This window comes from Oncorhynchus mykiss, chromosome 12 (genome assembly GCF_013265735.2).
Source record: "Oncorhynchus mykiss isolate Arlee chromosome 12, USDA_OmykA_1.1, whole genome shotgun sequence".
Classification (NCBI taxonomy): domain Eukaryota; kingdom Metazoa; phylum Chordata; class Actinopteri; order Salmoniformes; family Salmonidae; genus Oncorhynchus; species Oncorhynchus mykiss.
In genome coordinates, this window is record NC_048576.1 from 71,801,495 (window position 1) to 71,817,984 (window position 16,490).

The 16,490-nt window shown below is 40.3% G+C and overlaps 1 protein-coding gene across 2 annotated transcripts in view; it reads right to left on the bottom strand.

Moving 5' to 3' along the window:
* The window catches only part of LOC110538235 (protein ELFN1), a 90,705-nt gene that overhangs the window by 22,059 nt on the left and 52,156 nt on the right, over positions 1-16,490 (bottom strand). The window lies entirely within an intron of this gene.

A 16,490-nucleotide genomic window follows, 5' to 3' on the forward strand; every position in this document is an offset into this window, starting at 1 on the left:
TGCAAGTCACAACAGCAGCTTGCACGAGAGTACGCCTTTGAAGAATGGGAAAGAAAGGGTTAAATCCCCTCTGATGAGTTTGAGAAGCATCAATGGCTGACTCTATAATGTTGTTTTATGATCACTTTACGTGTCCACCTAAAGGCTCCCTCTAGAACTCCATCTTTCATAGGCTAATCACAGATGGTCTGTGGTAATCCATTCAAATGACTCTTCAATTCAATGAATTACTGGTCCAGGTGGACTAGAACCGGGCACTTAAAGCTAGAATCCTTAATTGAAGCAATAACAAAGCGCCACCCCGCCTGTGTTTTGGTAAAAAGCTGAGGGAGGGCCTGGAGAAATGTAACCATTCTCTAATTCATAGACAGAGATGTGGATGCAAGGACTGACCATCCATGATATCAACATTATAGTTTTCCATTTTCTTTTAAGGCTATACAGTGTTTGTTTACATTTACATTGTTTACAAGCATTGGAGTAAAACAAGCTTGTATTCTGGGTTCTGATGGGGTACAACTGTTGAACTAAGCTCATGACGCATTCACAGTATAAGTTCTATTTTTCAAGAATCAATGGGTATAAACTGAGTATACCAAACATTAGGAACACCTTCCTAATATAGAGTTCCACCTCCCTTTTGCTCTAAGAACAGCCTCAATTCGTCGGGGCATGGACTCTATGAGGTGTCGAAAGCTTTTCACAGGAACGCTGGCCCATGTTGACTTTAATGCTTCCCACAGTTGTGCCAAGTTAGCAGGATGTCCTTTGGGTGGTGGACCATTCAAATCAAATCCTATTGTATTTATCACATGCGCCGAACACAGGCGTAGACCTTAAATGTAAATGTTTACTTACAAGCCCTTAACCAACAATGCAGTTTTAAGAAAAATAAGTAAGTAAAAAAATACACAAGTAAAACATTTTCCTAAAAAATAATTAAAGAGCAGCAGTAAAATAAGCGAGGCTATATACAGGGGGTATTGGTACAGAGTCATTGTGCGGGGGCACCAGTTAGTCAAGGTAAATGAGGTAATATGTCCATGTATGTAGAATTAAAGTGACTATGCATAGATAATAAACAGAGAGTGGCAGCAGCCTAAAAAAGGGGGTGGGGTGGCCTTCCTCTGATACCGCCTGGTATAGAGGTCCTGGATGGCAGGAAGCTTGGCCCAAGTGATGTACTGGGCCGTACGCACTATCCTCTGTAGTGCCTTGTGGTCGGAGGCTGAGCAGTTGCCATACCAGGCGGTGATGCAACCAGTCAGGATGCTGTCGATGGTGCAGCTGTAGATCTTCAGGATCTGAGAACCCATGACAAATCTTTTCAGTCTAATGGGGGGGGGGGGGGGGGGGGGGATAGGCTTGTCGTGCCCTCTTCACGACTGTCTTGGTGTGTTTGGACCATGATAGTTTGTTGGTGATGTGCACACCAAGGAACTTGAAGCTCTCAACCTGCTCCTCTACAGCCCCGTCGATGAGAATGGTGGCGTGCTCGGTCCTCCTTTTCCTGTAGTCCACAATCATCTCGTTTGTCTTGATCACATTGAGGGAGAGGTTGTTATCCTGGCACCACACCTCCTCCCTATAGGCGGTCTCATCGTTGTCGTTGATCAGACCTACCACTGTTGTGTTGTCGGCAAACTTAATGATGGTGTTGGAGTCGTGGACAGGGAGTACACAAGGGGACATTCTTGATACACACAGAAAACTGTTGAGTGTGAAACCCTCAGCAGTGTTGCAGTTATTATCACAAATCGGTGAGCCTGGCACCTACTACCATACCCCATTCCAAGGCACTTAATTATTTGTCTTGCCCGTTCACCTTCAATGGCACACATATACAATCCATATCTCAATTGTCTAAAGGCTTAAAAATCCTTCTTTAACCTGTCTCCTCCCCTTCATCTCCACTGACTGAAGTGGATTTAACAAGTGACATCAATAAGGGATCATAGCTTTCACCTGGATTCACCTAGTCAGTTTATGTTATGGAAAGAGCAGGTGTCCTTAATGTTTTGTATACTCATGAGGACTGGAGCCGACTTGACCACCATCTCCTAGTGGCTAGTAATGGGTAGTCTACGGTGTTGTAGGTCCATTGCTGCTTTACATTCAACCTCAGCTGTTACGTTCAAGGATATTTGACGGCTGTTTCTTGTAGACTAAATATAGAACATGGAAGAATCAATTGTGTTGATTGAGCACCACTGGGCCCTGGCCTTTTCACAGGTGTTTGTGGATGTTTTCATTTGAATTCTCATAACTGTGTTTTTCCTCGAGTTCAGGCTGTAGTTATATGAATCGCAATGCATCACATTTAACAGGCTGCAGGGAAAGAACATTGACAGAATGCATCATCAAGCCTGTTTGTTGATTAAAATGTCGTTCTCTCAACCCAGGCTCTGTCGGGTGGATAGGATTGCACTGGGGAAATGTTACATATGTTTGCTTCATTGAAAGTGATAAAAGCACCTCAAATAAATCACAAGGTCACTCCTATGCCTCCAACCCTTAACCTGTCTCAACACTGAACACATTGCCCCCACAGCATCAATTTAGTATTGATACCTGTATATGTTATGTATGAAACTTACAAAAAAAAATAGGTGCCATTTGTCTTTCTCTGGGTGCCAACATATATACACTACCAGTCAAAGGTTTGGACACTTACTCATTCAAGGGGCTTTCTTTATTTTGACAATTGTCTACATTGTAGAATATTGGTGAAGACATCAAAACCATGAAATAACATATGTAGTAATCCAAAATATATTTTATATTTGAGATTCTTCAAAGTAGCCACCCTTTGCCTTGATGAGAGCTTTACACACTCTTGGCATTCTCTCAACCAGCTTCAAGAGGTAGTCACCTGGAATGCATTTCAATTAACAGGTGTGCCTTGTTAATTTGTGGAATTTCTTTCCTTCTTAATGTGTTTGAGCCAATCAGTTGTGTTGTGACAAGGTAGGAGTGGTATACAGAAGATTTTGGTAAAGGACCAAGTCAATATTATTGCAAGAACAGGTCAAATAAGCCTATCATTGCTTTAAGACATGAAGGTCAGTCAATACGGAACATTTTAATAACTTTGAAAGTTTCTTCAAGTGCAGTCGCTAAAAACCATGACAGCCAGATGAAACTGTCTCTTATGAGGACCGCCACAGTATAGGAAGACCCAGAGTTACCTCCGCTGCAGAGGATAAGTTCATTAGAGTTACCAGTCACAGAAATTGCAGCCCAAATAAATGCGTCACAGAGTTCAAGTAACAGACACATCTCAACATCAACTGTTCAGAGGAGACTGAGTGAATCAAGCCTTCATGATTGAATTGCTGCAAAGAAAACACTATTTAAGGACACCAATAAAAAGAGACTTGCTTGGGCCAAGAAAAACGAGCAATGGACATTAGACCGTTGGAAAGTCCAAATTGGAAATTTTTGGTTCCAACCGCCGTGTCTGTGAGACGCAGAGTAAGTGAACGGATGATCTCTGCATGTGTTGTATTTGGCGCACGTGACAAATAAACTTTGATTTGATTTGTGTGGTTCCCACTGTGAAGCATGGAGGAGGAGGTGTGATGGTGTGGGGGTGCTTTGTTGGTGACACTGTCAGTGATTTATTTAGAATTCAAGGCACACTTAACCAGCACAGCATTCTGCAGCGATATGCCATCCCATCTGGTTTGTGCTTCGTGGGATTATCATATGTTTTTCAACAGGCACATGACCCAAAACACATCTACAGGCTGTGTAAGGGCTATTTGACCAAATAGAATGAGGGAGGGCTGCATCAGATGACCTGGCCTCCCCAATCACTCGACCTCAACCCAAGTGAGATGGTTTATTATGAGGTGGACCGCAGATTGAAGAAAAAGCAGCCAACAAGTGCTCAGCATTTGTGGGAACTCCTTCAAGACTGTTGGAAAAGCATTCCTCATGAAGCTGCTGGAGAGAATGCCAAGAGTGTGCAAATCTGTCACCAAGGCAAAGGGTGGCTATTTGAAGAATCTCAAATAATAAAATATATTTTGATTTGTTTAACACTTTTTTTGGTTACTACATGATTCTATATGTGTTATTTCATAGTTGTGATGTCTTCACTATTATTATTCAATGTAGAAAAATCTAAAAATAAAGAAATACCCTTGAATGAGTAGGTGTGTCAACTTTTGACTGGTACTGTATATATATAAAAAATCTACTCAGAAGACTGGTATCTGATAGTACCAACCTGGTCTCAGAGAATTTTGTATTATTCTGTATGTAAATCCAATACTCTCCATTTAGTGTCACGATTGTCGTAATGATTGGACCAAGGAGCAGCGTGCGTAGAGTTCCACATATTTGTAATAAATAGAAATTCATCAAACAAAAACAATAAAGCACAACCGAAATGTGCCGCTACTGGTGTGCACAAAGGCAACTTACTGTAGACAAGATCCCACAAACACAATGGGGAAAATGGCTACCTAAATATGATCCCAAATCAGAGACAACGATAAACAGCTGCCTCTGATTGGGAACCATATCAGGCCACCATAGAAATACAATTCACCTAGATGACCCACCTAGTCACTATCATGCCCCAACCAACATAGAGAATAAACAGCTTTCTATGGTCAGTGAGTGACATTTAGTATGATATGTTATGCTTTGTATGGCATGTATTCCTTTTTCTAAAAGCTTTAATATTGCGTATAGATTGCTGCTTCCATCAATGTAATTGTCTGCATCATTTCCAATCCCCCATATATTTTTGGAGGTAAATATACAGTGCCTTGCGAAAGTATTCGGCCCCCTTGAACTTTGCGACCTTTTGCCACATTTCAGGCTTCAAACATAAAGATATAAAACTGTATTTTTTTGTGAAGAATCAACAACAAGTGGGACACAATCATGAAGTGGAACGACATTTATTGGATATTTCAAACTTTTTTAACAAATCAAAAACTGAAAAATTGGGCGTGCAAAATTATTCAGCCCCCTTAAGTTAATACTTTGTAGCGCCACCTTTTGCTGCGATTACAGCTGTAAGTCGCTTGGGGTATGTCTCTATCAGTTTTGCACATCGAGAGACTGAATTTTTTTCCCATTCCTCCTTGCAAAACAGCTCGAGCTCAGTGAGGTTGGATGGAGAGCATTTGTGAACAGCAGTTTTCAGTTCTTTCCACAGATTCTCGATTGGATTCAGGTCTGGACTTTGACTTGGCCATTCTAACACCTGGATATGTTTATTTTTGAACCATTCCATTGTAGATTTTGCTTTATGTTTTGGATCATTGTCTTGTTGGAAGACAAATCTCCGTCCCAGTCTCAGGTCTTTTGCAGACTCCATCAGGTTTTCTTCCAGAATGGTCCTGTATTTGGCTCCATCCATCTTCCCATCAATTTTAACCATCTTCCCTGTCCCTGCTGAAGAAAAGCAGGCCCAAACCATGATACTGCCACCACCATGTTTGACAGTGGGGATGGTGTGTTCAGCTGTGTTGCTTTTACGCCAAACATAACGTTTTGCATTGTTGCCAAAAAGTTCCATTTTGGTTTCATCTGACCAGAGCACCTTCTTCCACATGTTTGGTGTGTCTCCCAGGTGGCTTGTGGCAAACATTAAACAACACTTTTTATGGATATCTTTAAGAAATGGCTTTCTTCTTGCCACTCTTCCATAAAGGCCAGATTTGTGCAATATACGACTGATTGTTGTCCTATGAACAGAGTCTCTCACCTCAGCTGTAGATCTCTGCAGTTCATCCAGAGTGATCATGGGCCTCTTGGCTGCATCTCTGATCAGTCTTCTCCTTGTATGAGCTGAAAGTTTAGAGGGACGGCCAGGTCTTGGTAGATTTGCAGTGGTATGATACTCCTTCCATTTCAATATTATCGCTTGCACAGTGCTCCTTGGGATGTTTAAAGCTTGGGAAATATTTTTGTATCCAAATCCGGCTTTAAACTTCTTCACAACAGTATCTCGGACCTGCCTGGTGTGTTCCTTGTTCTTCATGATGCTCTCTGCGCTTTTGACGGACCTCTGAGACTATCACAGTGCAGGTGCATTTATACGGAGACTTGATTACACACAGGTGGATTGTATTTATCATCATTAGTCATTTAGGTCAACATTGGATCATTCAGAGATCCTCACTGAACTTCTGGAGAGAGTTTGCTGCACTGAAAGTAAAGGGGCTGAATAATTTTGCACGCCCAATTTTTCAGTTTTTGATTTGTTAACAAAGTTTGAAATATCCAATAAATGTCGTTCCACTTCATGATTGTGTCCCACTTGTTGTTGATTCTTCACAAAAAAAATACAGTTTTATATCTTATGTTTGAAGCCTGAAATGTGGCAAAAGGTCGCAAAGTTCAAGGGGGCCGAATACTTTCGCAAGGCATTGTATATATATCTATATACATACATACATACACATACCCACATACACTGTATATATATATATACAGTATGTATATATATATATATATAAAAACATCCATACATATACACATACATGTATACATATATACACATACACACTTTTTTCTTCCTTTGTTAGTCCCCGCAAACCCTACCACCCCTCCCCAAATTGGAGTAAACTAATAAACAATAACACTTAGGCTTCTACTGCCGGCTTATACATAGTATACACATTTTACAGAGGCAATCTATTTGACAATAGTTATATTTTGTTTGTTTTTAGTCCTGGCGTTCCTCTATTTCTGATGTTCATCCAGTTTGATTTCTATTTGCCATATATTTGTAACTGTGCTATTTCACAAAAGTTCTGATCCTATATTCATTTTACAGACCCCGTATGTTTGTTGTTATTAGTCCCACCCTTCAGCTCCATTCAACCCCTCCCATCTATCTCTTAACACAATCCATATTGGATTTCTATTTGCCATATATTTTTTCACTATGCTGTGATGCTTCACAAAAGTACTGAACCTTTCTATTCTCATAGTTTCTACAGATTGTAAATTAAAGATACATTTTTTTTGCTAAAATAGTTATTACATTTTTGATCGATTGACTATGACTTTTCAAATTAGTTTTAGGTAAATGTTGCAATTCTTCAGCCATTCCTGGACCTGTGACCATAAGACGAGCCACATGCAGTATGGACAGTACCAAAATAAATGATCTAATGACTCTGCCTCCTCGCAGCAAAATCAGCAGAGCTGGGAAGATTGTATCCCTCATATATGGCATGTATTTGTTGTGGATATCCATCCCCGATTTTGTATGATATGTTATGAATTCCAATTAGTTTTATATGTTACGAATTTGCTAAACTTCCAGCTACGTGGCTAACGTTAGCTAGGCTAGGGGTTAGTGGTAAGGGTTAAGATTAGGAGTTAAAGGTAAAAAGGTTAAGGTTAGGGGAAGGGTTAGCTAACATGCTAAGAAGTTGCAAAGTACCTACAAAGTAGGTTGTTCATGATGAGATTCAAACTCGCAACCTCCGAGTTGCTAGACATTTGCGATATACACCCACTTATCCACCTCGACCAGCCTTAATAATAAGTAACCAACCGTCTGCTCTGACCATACCAAACGTAACATATCATACTATTTTGAGTGTCCCTGATTTATTATTAACTATGTTACATCTAGTCTATGAGACCAGGCTGATAGTTCTTGTTCCTCTCACCATTAGAGATAATATAGATCTGATAAGCTTTCACAAACTAAACCTTATCAGAGGTGTGATTGGCGTTTCTTCATATTCTCACCGTCCAGAGTGCAGTGGCACTACGGTGCTAAATGTCAGTCAGTAGAGATGAGAAGCAGTTTAAAGCTGATGCTGCACAGACCTACTCTACTCTTTTTAAATGACTCGTATAGATAAAATGATTGTGCAGGGGAGTTCATGGCCATGGGAGGGAAAAGCACCAGGGATCCCCTTGATGATGGAAATTGTGACATTTGGCATATGCAAATGTGCAGATTTTTGCTGCAGAACAGCATTCATGAGACAGTAGGAAACATATTTACAACAAAAAGTATTTTTTTGTGTGAGACATATTGCATGTGGCTTGAAAAATAACAGCCCTACAGCGACGGATCTCATCATTTCAATTCTCGCTTGAGGTATTTTGCAATAAGTTCACCTATACAGTAGCCTTCACAGAGTATGAAATTCTTATAATACGTTTTTTTTCTTCAGATAAATGCAATTTTGAGGAAGAATGACCTTACTGAACAGTATATGTGTGAGAGATAGTATATTACCAGCACAAACATATGAGACAAACAATAAATAGAAAGCCTGTATGTGATTCAAGGCCACAGGTGAAGGGAGCATGAAGGTCAGCAGTGGAAATCTATTCCCAGTCTATGTCAGTCATCGTTCTCTGATGTCATGAGCATGTCTTCCAGGGGGGGTTCTCAGTCCTCTAGTCTCACTAGCAGTGGAAGATTTAACTGTCCCCACTGGGGGCTTTAATGATAGGGCCTGGATGTACAGAATAAAGAAAAACAAACAAAACCTCCCCTGTCTCTATAATTTAGAGGGTTAAGGTTTTAAACACTGCCATACTGGTTTCTTACTATTCTCTATTTTGTGTCATATTGCACAAAATGCCACAGTGAATCTTGATCTCAATCGCCTCTACAGTACCATGGGAACAATAGGCGATGTTCCATAGTTTTACCACAGCATTCTTTCTGGACAGGCATCTGTCCCTTGTGACACGTGTCAAAGAAAGCAGCTTGGCACAGAGGACCCTCACCTCTTTCATACGTCCTCAACATCCGTCAAAGCAAAGTGTCAAACACAGGTTCAAAGTGGTCATTAAAAACCATACTCACAGTCTTCGTATTTTCTCCTCAGTTCTAAGGCTCAGTTAGAGGAGCTAAATAGAATGAGTGCATGGACTTGAAGTCGACCCCTTGGATCATCCTCAGATGAGAAGTTAGCATGTTGCTTTTTGCTAAAGTAGGGCTCCCGAGGGCAGTACATCACCACTGTTGATACTGGAGAGATTAAATCAACGCCAGTCAATTGATCTAGCTATCCAGGCGTTCACATTGATGTGTTCAACTGTGATAACATTTTGAAGTCTTTCCAAATGTGCCACCCTCGCTCGTGATTGACAAAGACACATCAAAAGCCAGTTTGTCTCACATTGAAATCTAGTTGCCATGGACACTGACATTGTTTGAAATCAAAAGGAAACAGTGTCAATATTAGCCCCAGTTTGAAATTCTGATAAAAAAATTGTAATAGGTAAAAATCATTAAAACATGAAAGACCAATAGATTTAATAGTTCTAATCCTGCTCCGGATGTGCATAATCAATATCATATTTTAGTGACCCTTGCATTGGTGAGCATATTATAACTATTGATGGTTTGACCTTATGGACTCAGGAAAGATTGCTCTTCATATTATCTACAATTCAGTCTATACACAATTGTGTAAGTTCTTAGATGCCTTCTTCGAAGATTGACAGAGAGCAGCATACCAACATGTGTTTGTCACACCGTGATCTGTTTCACCTGTCTTTGTGCTTGTCTCCACCCCCTCCAGGTGTCGCCCATCTTCCTCGTTATCCACAGTATATTCAGTGTTCTCTGTTTGTCTGTTGCCAGGTCGTCTCCTCTTGTCAGGTCTTACCAGTGTGTTTTCCTGTCTCGCTGCTTTCTCACGGTCTGTTTCTCCGGATCTGACAATTCTGCCCTGACCCCGAGCCTGCCGTGATGTTCTGTACCTGCCTGACTCTGACACGTTTATGAACCTCTGCCTGTCCTGAGCCTGCCTGCTGTTCTTTACCATATTGTCTCTGCCCTGGATTACGGACGTCTGCCTGCCTTTGACCTGTCTTTTGTATGCCCCCTGTTTGGGTCAGTAGACATCTGTAACTCTAGCTGTCTGCATCTGGGTCTTATCCTGAGTTCTGATAGTGTTGTATTGTGTTAAAAAACGACAGAGATTTGAGCCTTTACCTTAGCAGCAGACAACATGGCTATCGGTGGTTCTACCAACAGATTCCATCCCTTTAGGGTTTAGCAAGGAGAGTTTGAGGCTTTCTAGCAGTAAACCTTGGTTAAATTCCTGTTGCCAAGCTGTTTATTCTCCACTGCCCTCAGATTCTCCACGAAGTGAAAAACATGACAATTGAAATACTGACTACAAGTTCTAAGAGAATATGTTCATAGTAGTGGTATGTATTTTAGTGAAATTCCACCAAATAATTTCAAGATTGGCCCGTTTGAATCACTTTACCATTCAGTCTCTAGAGCTGGTACTCAAGCATAGGGAGGGTTGTGTTTTTTATGTTGGGCACAGGGGCAGGTAGTGTGTTTCTTCCCTGGTTTACATTCACTCTTTTGCAGGTTTTACTATATATTTTCTGCCATCCTAGACACATTTCCTCATCTGCTTATATAACAGGTTAATATTTAAGTCATAATGCCCTCAAAGACAGTGTTTGGAGGATATATTGGCACGGTTTGCTGTCCCTCCACTTTGTCTCGGGCCTAACACCCGTGCCAATATATCCTCCAAACACCGGTTTTGAGGGCATTATCACTTTTATACAACGGGTTACCAACATATTCAAATAATATTTTCATACAAATATATTTCTTAATTAGTTGAATTATTCTATTTAATCCTTCCTCCAGATATAGTCCCGACATAAATCTAGGGTTGCTACCCAAGCCGGCTGGTCGTTTGTTCTATCGGTTCGGTTGCCAGAGACGTGACACTGTCATTCAGTCTTTTTGTTCTGTATCTATGGACGCGACCCAGTCGTTCTTTCTAAATGTTCCATTGCCATACTGGCTGGCAATGTTCTTATCCCTTGCTTGATAGCTAGCCAACTATAGCTAATTTACAGTCATGTCAAACAGTGCAGCCAGAATAACAACAGTAGCTGCATTTGCATTTGTTTAAACTCTTTTCTTGTGACATTTATTTGGATATATTCATAACAATGAGCTAATGAGGCACGATTTCGCCTGGCATAGAAAATATTCCTCGCTCATCAGGACACTGCTGTTCAGAGGAGCTAGCCAACAACACAGCTAACAATTTTACATCAAACTGAAGCTGGAAAAATGGCAAACTACCTGCACTTCGTTTTGTTATACCTTTCTTCAATTGTCATTCCTTTTTTTAGTGGAAATCAAGTTTATAAATTGCCTGGTTGGGCTAATGAGACACTGGATAGCACACTGAGATGGAACAGAGTAAATAGTCATTTTAACGTCATAGATTTAGCTGGTGGAATAGACACCAGCTGGAATGCTTTTTTAACCAATCAGCATTCAGGATTAGACCCATCCGTTGTATAAAGTCTACCAGACTAACTGTCTATCCTGTACTCTATCCACCATTCATAGTGACAATAGTGGTAGGTGGATCATTTGTCCAGATCTGCATTAGGCTAACTAGCAATCATACCACACATAAAAGCATTCAAAGCGTCATCAATTTTCCATATGAATCCACAAGAACAAATAGCTACAGCTGATAGGCAGCGGAGAAACCAGGTGCATAATTGCGCATGAAAGGACAGTGAAGACATGACACATGCAGCTCAAAAAGCTTTCCTATTGATCTAGTTTAGGGACATTTCTAGTATCCTACCTATAGTAGTCTACAACACCACAATACAATGAATAATTGCATTATTATACTCTAGGCTGCAGGGGAAATGTAATTGAATAACAGCGGAAAAGCCCTGTAATTTGAATGTTTCATTTAATTTGTATTTAAAAAAAAAAAAAAATTCAACTTTATTTAACTAGGCAAGTCAGTTAAGAACAAATTCTTCTTTACAATGATGGCCTACCCTGGCCAAACCCAGACGATGCTGGGCCAATTCTGCGCCGCCCTATGGGATCGGTGGATCAGTTGTGGGTCTTCTCTCTACAGTTTATAAGGTCTAGAAAGGAACAGTAGCAAGCCAGTATGGGTGTATTTTGACTTCTGTTTTATATTCTATTTTACTAAGCTGCGCTGTCTGTTGCAGATCATCATTCTCCCAAGTCCTATAATAGTGTGGCCACATACGCTCCTGGCAGTCCCAGTTATTCAGGAAAGCTTAACACATGCTCTGCCTCCTCTCCAACCCGAACCTCAATATTTGTAACTGAACTATTAAAACGTATTACTTTTTATATGTGGCAGAAACACAACTAGTCATAATGTTTGAATTGGACTAAGCTACTTCAAGATTCTCTTGTAGGTATGCTCACGTTCATCCAAAATATAATTTCAGCTCCTCAAAATGGCTTGACATTAACTAGGTTTCCATCCAAACTTTTTATGCGAGGAAAGTACATGTTGTATGACAAATGTCATGGGAAAGCATACCATTTATTATGTTACAGATGAAATAATTATGAACTTCACAGGGCGGTGAAAGTGCACAATGATGAGCTTGATGCGCCTTTCAATAATTCTTATTCTGGTGTCATAATGATCGATGCTTGGCTGCAGTTTGACAAACAAAAATAATATTGCACTTTTGTCCATAATAATCTGATCATGTAGCCTATACCCGCACTGTGTCTGTGAGCTGTTGTCTAGAGCACACATGCCAATACCAGAGTGGACACGTTCACTATACGTACGCAATATTTTTGGAGACAAAACCAGTAGACCTAGAGTTGTAAATGCAATGGAAATCCATTTAACTTGTATTTTTTTATTCGGTACATGAGAATTTAACCACAAAATGTATTTTTATGTGCACTACGTATTTATGCACATAATTTTATCTGCAACAAATTAAATTAGATGGAAACACAACTCTGATGGGACAACACAATTTCACACTCACGTGCAAATATGTTAGGGAATGGGGATACATTATCATTATGGGAAATGAAATAACCAATAAGTGTGGGGAAACAGAAGACCCGCAAAAAACTCTGTTTGGTTTAAATTCCCCTGGTGCAACTGAATGGCATTTGCAACTATAACGAGTCTGTACTGTGATCAATTATGCCACATCAATGCAGTGTAACAGGTTAATGTAAAATAATGAATTATGTTGACTTACACTTATGGCACTTCCAATGATTAGTATGGTCAGGTCAATCATGTTATATACTTAGGCTCTTGTAACAAGGCATATGCCAGCATTGTAGACCTACTGCCTCGGCCTAGAGGCCTACTTAGCTTTCATGGCAACGGCTGTTAGAGCTCAGTTTGCCATGTATGAGCCCTGGTTAGCGTCCTCGTTGCAGCTTTCACTTTCTTCCGCTACATTGATGGCAGCGTTGGGATTACGTTCAGCTCACACCTATTTATGTGATCTAGTGGTGGGAGGTATTCTGTTCTTCAACATTGTGTTGGGTGTAATTACATTGATATATTTAGTGAACAATGGATAAGCAACAATTGGCATGACGGATAGAAGTAGTCACCACAGGTATCATCAAGCCTTACATCAAAGTTGCCTGAAGCTGAATGGAAAGTGCAATGCCCTCACCAGTTATTCAGAAGTTAATCCTCTGTATGTCCAATTTACATAAGGTAAAAACAAACACATTCTACACCTTTACAAATAACCTGTTTAAAGTGTTATTACAAACATGTTATTTTGTTACTAAAGCTTATACATCTAATAACCTGACAAGGATCCACATCATATGGGTAGACAGATGATGTAAGTGCGTTCTGCAGCAAAACACAACTATCCTTTTTTTAGGATGCAAACCAACAATATGAATCCTGTTCTGATCTAATGAGATGGATATAGGATTTTTTACGGCCTAGAATCGAGGCCTTTCCCAGTCATGAAGGATGAAGCTAGGCCTCTCTTGGTTCTCATTGGCAAAGACTGAACTCAAATTAGGGGTAATATGTCAGACTCTCCTATACCGTTTTGCCCAACATGTTATACCCCAGAGGTTGCAAATATACCCTTTTTAAGGTGATAGAACTTGTATCATTATTATAGGGCTGCAAAACCCAAACTGAGCATTTCTCACTTGAAATGGCTGCTGACATTTCAGACTCTCCTATACCACATTTCCAAACATCTTATAGGTTGTGAATAAACCCTTTTTAAGCTGATACAACTTGCATCATTATTATAGGGCTGTGAAACCTATTGCCGAATGGTTTCATTTATTTATGGAGAGCAATTTCCGTTTTATAACAGGTAGTTTCCATTTATTTACAGTAGAATGTTGACTCATTATTGCTTTCTTCAGTGGAAATACAGAATATGTACAAAAATACCAAATATACCAAAAGCTAAATCAGGTAGAGATTTTGGTTCTTTTTCCTAATCAATCTACACACAATACCCCACAATCACAAAGCAAAAACTGTTTTTTAGAAATGTTTGTCAATTTATTAAATAAAAAATGGAAATATGACATTTACATAAATATTCAGACCCTTTACTCGGTACTTTGTTGAAGCACCTTTGGCAGCGATTACAGCCTCGAGTCTTCTTGTGTATGACGCTACAAGCTTGGCACACCTGCATTTGAGGAGTTTATCCCATTCTTCTCTGCAGATCCTCTCAAGCTATGTCAGCTTGGATGGGGAGCGTTGCTGCACAGCTATTTTCAGGTCCCTCCAGAGATGTTTGATCGGGTTCAAGTCCGGGCTCTGGCTGGGCCACTCCTGCGCTGTCTTGGCTGTGTGCTTAGGGTCGTTGTCCTATTGGAAGGTGAAGCTTCACCACAGTCTGAGGTGCTGAGCGCTCAGGAGCAGGGTTTCATCATCTCTCTGTACTTTGTTCCATTCATCTTTGCCTCGATCAAAGTCTCTCAGTCCCTGCCGCTGAAAATGCTACCACCACCATGCTTCACCGTAGGAATGGTGCCAGGTTTCTTCCAGATGTGACACTTGACATTTAGGCCTAAGAGTTCAATCTTGGTTTCATCAGACCAGAGAATCTTGTTTTTCATGGTCTGAGAGTCTTTAGGTGCCTTTTGGCAAAGTACAAGCAGGCTGTCATCTGCCATTTACTGAGGTTTGGCTTCCGTCTGCAAGGTTCTCTCATCTCCACAGAGGAACTCTAGAGCTCTGAGTGATCATCAGGTTCTTGGTCACCTCCCTGACCAAGGCCCTTATCCGCCGATTGCTCAGTTTGGCTGGGCGGCCAGCTCTAGGAAGAGTCTTGGTGGTGATGGAGGACACTGTGTTCTTGGGGACCTTCAATGCTGCAGAAATGTTTTGGTACCCTTCCCCAGATCTGTGCCTTTACACAATCCTGTCTCCGAGCTCTACGGACAATTCCTTCGACCTCATGGCTTGGTTTTTGCTCTGACCTGCACTGTCAACTGTTGGATCTTATATAGACAGGTGTGTGCCTTTCCAAATCATGTCCAAACAATTAAATTTACCACAGGTGGACTCCAATCAAGTTGTAGAAACATCTCAAGGATGATCAATGGAAACAGGATGAACCTGAGCTCAAAATCGAGACTCATAGCTAAGGGGCTGAACACTTATTGTGAAGAAGGTCTTTTGGTTTTAGATTTTTTATAAATTTGTAAACATTTCTAAAAACCTGTTTTCACTTTGTTATTATGGGGTATTGTGTGCAGATTTCTGACTATGTTTTATTTTGTATCCATTTTAGAATACTGCTGTAACGTAGCGAAATGTGAAGAAAGTCAAGGGATCTGAATACTTTCTGAAGGCACTGTATATATATAAATAACAGTGGGAAGCAAAAAAGGTAGTGTAGAACATCATTGCCCATCATGCATTACTCTAATAACTTTCAAAACATTGTTCCGAGGTTTGCCTCCCCAAAATGTATTTTCCTCTGAATGAAGTCGCATAAAAATTTGTCTTTTCACACAAATTAAGACACAAAAATGCACGAAATCTGCTGAAATACTTTTTGTACATATTTCACGAATTGAGTGTGAGATTGTGTTGGATGGGAAAAAATATTGTTTTTATGCAAATGTTTGAACATCTTTTGCCAATTGGATGGAAACCTAGCTGTAAACACCATAAAGACTCTGGCAAGTGCTCTAATCCAGTGTCACTTTGATTATGCCTACACATCAAGGTTCAACAGCAGCCCCAAACATCTAAAGAACAAGCTACAGACCAGCAAAAACAAGCTTGTAAGAATTGTGCTTGAACTACCCTCTCATACTCATCTGGAGGTTAATAATTTTAAGCAGCTAGGATGGCTATCTGTGGAAAAGAATTGTAGTATTAATTCAACTTGATCTGGTCCACGGAATTATCACAGATTCAGCCCCCAGGTACCTATCCAACTATTTGTTATTTTCTAGAGCTGTCCACCAGAAAAATACCAGAGCCAGAGAGTAATATTAACTGTTTTAAATACAACAGTCTACCTGGTAAGAACAATTAAGCAATAAGGCACGAGGGGGTGTGGTATATGGCCAATATACCACGACTAAGAGCTGCTCTTAGCGCCCGAAGTCGGTATGCTTTGTTAATTGGCTGTGTGGTGCATTGGCACAGAAACCTGTTAATGGAAAATTTGTTGCATATATTTTATATAACTATAAGTATGGCATCAAAATG